Source organism: Cariama cristata, unplaced genomic scaffold (assembly GCF_000690535.1).
Source record: "Cariama cristata isolate BGI_N322 unplaced genomic scaffold, ASM69053v1 scaffold4661, whole genome shotgun sequence".
NCBI lineage: Eukaryota > Metazoa > Chordata > Aves > Cariamiformes > Cariamidae > Cariama > Cariama cristata.
Window position 1 is genome coordinate 161,224 of NW_009600907.1, and position 8,556 is coordinate 169,779.

The window sequence follows — 8,556 nt, forward strand, 5'->3', positions numbered from 1 at the left end:
TAATCCATCCAGTCAGGACATCCTTGCTTGGAAATAAAACGGAATTTGCTGCATTGCTCCGGGAGACACTGCTTTCTTCTGAAGGGGCTCACCATGAGCTTGTGGTTGGCTCTTGGGGAGCGAGGTTGGATCACGGGGTTTTACAGGGGTCATTGGTTTGCCTGGACCACCCCCCGCCAGCAAAACATGCATCACATAAAGTGTTTTATTGCAGAAATTTGTTGTAACAGTGCAATAACTGCCTCTAGGGTTTTATGACATCTCTCGAGCATAACGGATGCATCCAGTTAATTTTGTCACAGAGACACACTTGGCAAAATGAAATAGAAATGTCAGATGGAGGTAAAGTCTGACGGAGAGCGACAGAGAGCCCTGCCACTTCACCAAGGGCCAGGGAAAATGGGAATCATTGGTTCAAGGAATTAAGTTCCTGTGCTGCAAACAGATCTATTACATTATTACAGTAATTTAATATAGCAATTATTTCCAATGTACGCCCACACGCCATCAAGGTTCTCATAGATGAAAGCGTTTCATGGTTTACAGGCTCTGACAGAAAGCCTGTCAGCGTTAACGTTTAGGCAATAGCTTCAGTCCCGGTTCTAGGGGCTTTGATGGGGGGCCGAGCACAGGACCTGCCCGCACATCACCTCCGCGTCGCGGGCCAGCGCACAGCTGGGTGCAGGGGACCAGAAGCCGTGCATCGTGGTCGGGGGTGACAGCACAACTGCCTGACACTGCTTTAGGGCTTATTACATGACTCATGGTTTAAAATGGTATTTTAAAGAACTCTCATCTCAGAGAGAAACAAATACGCTTAATTACTACTTACACGGTGCTTTTCACATCACTTTTTAAATAATCAGATATTGTTCTTGTCATTTCTGGGAATGAAAGGCTTCTGTCGACTGTCAGGGCTGCGATAGAAAGGCGGTACGTAGCTCCTGTCAGATCAGGTGAGCTGATGGAGACAATCCCACCTAGCACCCCTCACTACAAATATTATTTGTAAACCAGTTTGGGCTCTGCTGCCTCAGTCAGTCTTTCATTTGAGCTGATCAGATACAGAACTCAGTTATTATTTCATAAAGTGCTCTGTAACTAAAATGATTTAAGAGGTTCCTGGGGGCTGGGTGGGATGGCTGAGCATCCAGGAATGCCAGAATTCAGGCTGATGGGAATTTAAATGACTTAGTTTTAAACTCCCAGAAAATAAAATAAAATGGTGAATGCTCTGAATGGAAATTATTCTCTGCCACAATGGCATCAGCAGAAACGCCAAGCTTATCTATTTATAGCGTTATCTGTGTCTAAATACCCATAAATAGCTATGTAAAACACTGAAGTTATATGTATGTGTGTGTGTATGTCTTTTCCAGCCACTGAAATGTTAAATCAATTTTATAACAAGTTGCTTTTCCAGCCACTGAGTGGCTGTAAATGTTAAGTGTTTTTACAGGCGATTTTTTCCCCAGCTGCTAAGCAGCTTTAAATGTTATCAAAAAAAAGAGTTGCTTTTCCAGCTGTTCAACCACTCTAAGCATTTTTAATGGATTTTTTTTTTAACTTGCTAAAACCTATTTATATTTTACTCACAAAGCAAGTGCAAAATTGTCCTGGGTCTGTCTAGGTCTTGTTTTTATTGTATTTTTTTTCTTTTTTGAAACCTGTGAATAAAAATTCTTTCTCTGTCTGAGGAAATTTTTGTTTGAGAGAAGGGGCTTTGGTTTAATGAGTCCAAGATGAACATTATGAGTTCATCTTAGCATTTAGATACCTCAAAAGCACCGTCCTTGTGGTATGTTCAATGGAAACACTGTTCTTGTGGTATGTTCAATGGAAATACTGTACTTGTGGTATTTTCAATGGAAAAAATATTATTGTGGCTTTTCCAATTCAGGAAATGCTGGTCGGTCTTTAAACCAGGGGAAAAAGAGGGAGTGGAGGGTGAGAGAGCTAAATTGAGGTGACAGCGAAATGGAAGAATTATTTTATTGTAACGAGGTGGGGAGAGATATACGAAGAGTTTAGGGCAGGAAAATGGAAAATTCTTGTGGCCCTTGAGGATTCATAACAGTGGGAGAAGGAAAAAGATCTGGGGTAGCGTTAAGGAAAGGTGTCGGACAAAGTTAGGACGGAAGAAAAGAACAGTTTGAAGGAAAAAAATGAAAAACAAAAAGAAAGGAGACAACCTAGAGATGTGTTAGAAGAAAGGAGAATAAAGAAAAGAAATCTCTTGCTAAATGCAACAATTAGGAATGCACCTCACTTGAAAAGACACAAGGACCCCCTTTGTCCTTGGGTTCCAAGGTCAAGATCGCCGCACGTTCACAGAAATGAAAGGATTTTGCCATTGACTTAACTCCCCCAGTCGAGCCCACCCTGCGACCACTGTGGCCACACTGGAAGATGACTTGCAGCAATTTGGATCCTCTTAACCAAGGCTGGGGCTCTACCAGGGAAAGGTGACCCTTCCTGCTGCCGCTGGAGCTGCCGCAGGTTGCCTGGCTCTAAGATGGTCACTGTGACAATGAGATGGCTGCTGTGGGAGGGGCTGGTGAGACCCCTTCCAGACTACAGTGTCCAATTGCTGGCAGAAAAAGAAATACATCGTTTACCAGTAGAGCAGGCTAGAAATCACATTTCTGTCTCTAAAAGCATTAAGGTTGTGGAATAACATTCGAATTATAATATTTTAAAAAAGCAACAGGGAGAAAATTCAAATGAATTTTGATATCCATCAATCCCTTGGGGAAAAAAGTAGGTTTTGGTTTAGACAGTAAAAAGCCAAGAAGTTTCTTCCAGTCTGATACTAAAAATCATAATGATTTTTAGTGCTGTTTACAGACATGCATAGGAGACCGGTTTAGTTCACCTAAGCTTGCGGTGGGATTCAGATGCCATCTCAACTAACATAACATGTCCAGCAGAAATTACAAAATAGACACATAAACATAAAACCCATGCTTTGTTCCCATCTATTAAAAGTGTATATTCTGTATTTCCATGCATGTAACAGTGACATGATCCCAGCTGATTTGCTTTTAACTTAAAACCCCAAAGTTTCCATCTGCTCTACTACTAGTTCAAGAACTGTGCGTCTTCTCACGTCTTTATGAAACATTCAATTTTACTGCAGATTTAATGTGTGCTTCAACTGATATTAGATTCATTCAAATTTGCAATAAAGTCATTTTGGCCACGTTCACATCTCTTTGTCTTTGCTTTCTAAGAACTTTTGAGTTATCAAGTTTTACTGGCCAAAAACGTAGCGGAGAGCAAATTTCAGAATCACACAGAGAAGTATTTACAGAAACTGACATTTCGGTTTCTACCAGGAAATATTTGCACCAGATGTGCTTACACATGCCTCCATTCAGGACTGGAAACACCACCATGTGATTCATCTGACCAGTCAGAGTTAAGTAACTCAGATCAAATTTTGAAGACTCATAACGAGTCCCCGGAGCAAACAGTTCAGAAATATGGTGTTTATGTAATAAATTTAGACAGTCTGATAAAATCCAAGGACCCGGCAAAGTCAGTGGGGCAGATTTCTTGTCTATTCAGGAACTTCAGGTCAATACCATAATGAATGGATTTAAAATATATATATAATTTGCTTTTAGATCATCCATAAAGAGAAAGGAAAAAGGCAGCAACTGGATTAATATCCAAAATACTATAATCTTGCTGGCGAATTGTTACAGCTGTAAATCCTGCTGTATCTTCTTTGCCTCATGTCATCTGCCATTGCTACATAAAACAAGTTAGCAACTTAGATCATCTGATAGTAAAGTTATCCACACTGACAACAATTTTATTAGACCATTGCTTAAACACATAGATATTTAAATCTTAAATTCTCTCCTGAACATCTCGTACAAGGAACTTGAATCATTTTGCCAGAGTGATACAGCAAATCTGCAATTACTGCTGACCGTGCTTTCTCTCATGGATGTCACCACTGGTGCTGAATGTGAACACGTCCTTTAAGGGCAGATGGCAAGTGTTAGGGCATAATATCTTTCTGTTTGGGCTCAGTGGTGTCAAATTGATTTCTGTATTCTTCCTGATGGTCTGAAAACATAACATATCTTTCCAGTGTTCTTCATGTTCTCTCCCAGGCTGCTCCACATGGATGAAGAAGGCTCTCTGACCCCCAGGGCACAAGTGGCCCTCTGGACAGTAGAGTAATTAAAATATAAATATTTACTTTCTGTTTTCCTGGTTTAAAATTGCTGTATTTCTTGCTGAGAAGGGAGGTTGCTGGCAGGTCCCACTTTCTTGCATTGCCCAGGTTTTCTCTTCAGCAGGTTACAGAGTCCATCACTGTGAGCTGAACACAGCGAGTGAGTTTGTCCTTAGACACATGCGTCTCGTTGATACCCTTGTTCTCTGGGCATGGACTGATTTGTGATCAATGAAATCAAAAGAGGTGGTGTTGGGTACATTGACTTGGCCTCTTCAGTTCACCCCTTTGCTAGGGCAGGGTTGTTTAAGATTTATTTTTAGTCCTTTGTCCAATCTAATGGCAAACTGCTCAAACAGTGGAGCTTCTCCCACATCCTTTGGAATAGTTTTCCACAGTCTAATAAGATTTCAGCACTTGGAAGTTTATCCTGTTATTCAGCCTAAACTTTCCTCTACTTAACATTATGCTTTCAGTCCTTATACCCTTTCACCATCCTAAACAATTCATCTTCTTCTCAGTGTTTACAATCCACAAGATTTCCTTCTTCCTTCCAAGAAGTTGTTTCCAATCAGTATTTATAAAATGGAAAAATAAATGACAAACAGAAGGTTCAGTAGAAAAGAACCTCCTGCATACAGCAGTCAGATGTTTGTGCAACAACTGTGCTTACTTCAAAATGGACACTATTTCTATAGCCTACTGGTATCCAACTATACCACCAAAGGTGCTAGACACATCTTCAGTCCAAACAAACGTTGGGAACTAGAGAGACCTGCATACCTTCAACTTCCAAAGTAATGTTTTATTAAAAAAAAAAACAAAACAAAAACAAAAACAAAAAACAAAAACAAAACCAGGACTTATTTTTTTTCTTATTATTTTGCTTTTATTATTTTTGACTGAGCATGAAATGACTGAGTTTACATGGTCAAGGGCTTGTTTGTGCTGTATGATGGTGCTTGGGCATCAGGTCCATATAAATAGTTAACCTCCTAGGATGCAGGATCTTTGTTGTGTCTGATGAAGGCAGACTTTCATTAGGCCTTTTACCATCAGCTCTTGGAACTCTTCCACTTCATGCAAGTAAAAAACCCACAAATATTCCTCTACTTATATCAGTACCAGAAGCTGGAAGCATGGAATGCTTCAGAATGCTTTGAACCCCGTAATTGTCTCTTGTAATAATACATTTTTTTACATTCGAACTCATGAGTTATCAAGGAGAAAGAGCGTAGCAACTCGGTTAAAATAAAGAATTAAATTATGGTCATGGAAAAAAGAAAAGGTACTTTCCACTGTTCTCAAAAGAAAGTGTCTTTGGGAAAGAATGAATCAGAACAGATCTCTGTCCTTCTTTGTATGACTTTGTATTGTGCTTCATGGACTGAGGGATGGACCGTAGGAAGCTCATGGTTAGACAGACCTGAGATAAAGGTCTTCCATGTCTTGAAAGTGTCTTGTGCTATAGCACCTCCTATGAAATAGAAAAGCAATGTTATTAAGTGTAGGTTTATATACTATATCAGACTGTATGAGAGAGCAGGTAAATGTTATCCATACATGTTATGCCCCAACCACAGAGTTGTTCTGCACCTTATCTAAATCACTGTAATTAACGCAGCTCAGATCCTTGGCCATATTTCCTGCTGGCCCGTCTCTTTCTAGCCCTGTCTGACCTCAGCTCTGTTCCATGCAGCACTAAAATCACTTTTTGCCTTGATTTTGCATCTTATTTCTGTAAGGTTCCTAGATATAGCTATGTACCCAGCAGGTCTTTTACAGGAAAATATCCAATGCTATGCAGTTTGGTTCTTTCGATTGTTTGATTGTAGGTGTGAACACTGTGCTCTGAATAACTGCTTAGTACTTCGCTTTTTTTCTTCTGGGACATCTTCCTCCTACAGATTCTAGATGAGATGTATTATCATTTCATCACCATCATCTTCCCAAAATATATTGCAGAATTCATCTTGAGGGATCCTCTAATATTTATACAAATGCACCTCAGGCAAGAATTTGGCCATGGGAATCTTAATCCTCACATCACACACTATGGCAAAATGTGTTGCCCTCCTGAAAAAGCTCATGATGAGGAAGTCAGAGAGAAAAAAGAGTGGTGCAAGGAGAGGAAAAAAAAACAAAAAGACATCTTTTAGAAGATAGTTCAAGTCATTGGTAGTACCCTCTTATTTGTTTGGACCTCAAATCCACAAAATACATAAGAAAATGAATAACAAAACCAAAAAAGAAACCTAGCAATGTTATAAAAGAATTTACAGTACAGTAATTTTGTACTAAATTAAAGGACTATTTACATCTGGAAATACGTACATGGAAAGACAGTCTTTTTTTTTTTTTTTCCCCCGAGATTGATGTGATTATGCTTTCTGGGTTAAAACATCACTGTTCAAAACAAAACAAGAATTTTTGACCCCTTTGGCTATCAAATCAACTGGAGCAGGGGCTTAGCACTGTACAATACAATGTAGGACCGGACCCCTTTTGTGCTGCACAAACACATTCATTTCTAAATTCTGTTTTGAAGAGCTTAGAGATTCAGACACTAGTGCAGATCTCAGTGCAGAAAACTCAGGCTTTTGTTGGGCTTCATGCACACGCGACCCCAAATTATTTTTTGAGAGTGAATTGGGAACCGATACCAACGAATCTGCCTATAGCTAAACCTGTTCACAAGCCTTTGCTCAATTCAGGCCATAATTTCATGGCAATGAAACCAGGGAGAGCAAGAGGTACTTGGATATGAGAAGGAGCTGAAGAGTAACAATGAAGGAACAGAAGAAAGCTGTATCGTGATAAGGAGGCTCTTGTCAGCATTTTAATATTTATTTATAATTTCAGGAATTTGATTAAAGAACCTGGAAAGCATTCCTGGTTCAATCCCATTAAAACTTGACAAGAACTTTGCTTCTTTGTTGTCTCACCCTGGACCCACCCTCAACATCCCTTTGGGAAAAGCGTCCCTTGTTTGCCCAAGGGGAAATCCAGGCAGTGCCCTTGCGCTGTTGTTTGGGATGTGCCCGGGGGGACCCCAGCCGCTGTGATATGGGATGGCCGTTACCCAGGCCTGGATTAGCAGCATCTCCTGTCACTCCATGGCAGAGGATCAGAGCAGACCGACCTCTTTGATGGAAGGGTGAATTGCCTGATACTTCTCACTACGGATTAATGGGGAACAAAATCTTTTGTGGCCAGGCTGCCTTTGCTATCAAGAGCAGAGTCAGATAAGGAAAAAGAAAAGGCCATTTCTGTAACTGTTTTTTGTCGAATCTGTCTGTTTTGGTTTTACAGTCTCACATGGTAATAACTCACTGCCACACGTTATCGACCCTAATCAGCCTCGGACAGAACCACACAGCAAACGCCGAGCGCAGGAAGAAAGCGTGCTGGCCTTTGTAAGAGGAAAAAATGTTTTCTCTCTCAAAAGCCTAGCAAAAACAAAACGAAACCAGCCCCCAAATCTAGGGAAAGCATAAAAAACCTCTTGGTGATAACTTCACATCCCCCTCAAAATCATAGCAGCTGGCTTTCAGCTGATGCTCAGCCACGCTTGCAGGGTGGGAGCACTCACGGTGGACCAGGGAGAGCCAGGCACTGCGAGGTGCAGCTCCATCGCACCCGCTAGCCAAGCGAAGCAGGGCATTTCACTCCTCTTTGATACTTTATCTTCCCTCATCACCCGCAGTAAAACTACAAAAAAGTGTGGGGAATAAAGAAACACAAAGGCAAGTCACAGCCATATTTCTCTACAAGGATCTTCTCCCTGTGGGAACCTCCAGCGCTGGTTCCTGCTAATACATGACTTCAGCGACTATAGATAGTGGAAGTTTTCTGTGCTTTACTGCATCAACAATGGGCTCGGGAACTCATACAACCTTTCATTTCCGTCCTTTTATTTGTAAATTACTTTCCTTTAAGAATACTGCTATTTAATAGATGGGTTATGATGTCAAACTCTTTAATAAAAGCTATGCTTTTTCCTCTGCAGTTTTGTTTTTATTTTAAACAAGAGGTTTTTTTCCTAAACAGATACAATTTTAAGGAAAAAAAAGCCAAACATGACCAGAAAAGACCTTATTTGTTATGGAAAAATTATAACAAAGATCTCCTGTGGTTTTTTTTTTCCTTTGCTTTTCCTGTTGTTGGTAATAAAAGAATTTTTATTGTTCTTTAGTGGTAATCCTAGCTTTATGTTGAAAATCAGAAAATATTTTTTCCTTCTTTTTTCTTCTCTGTTTCTGGTTTGGTTCTCTGGTTTGTAGCCTGAATGGAACTAAACCAAGCATTGAAAAAGCTTGCCACACACGGTCAGGAATGGCACTCCTCCGTCTGATCCGGCCAGG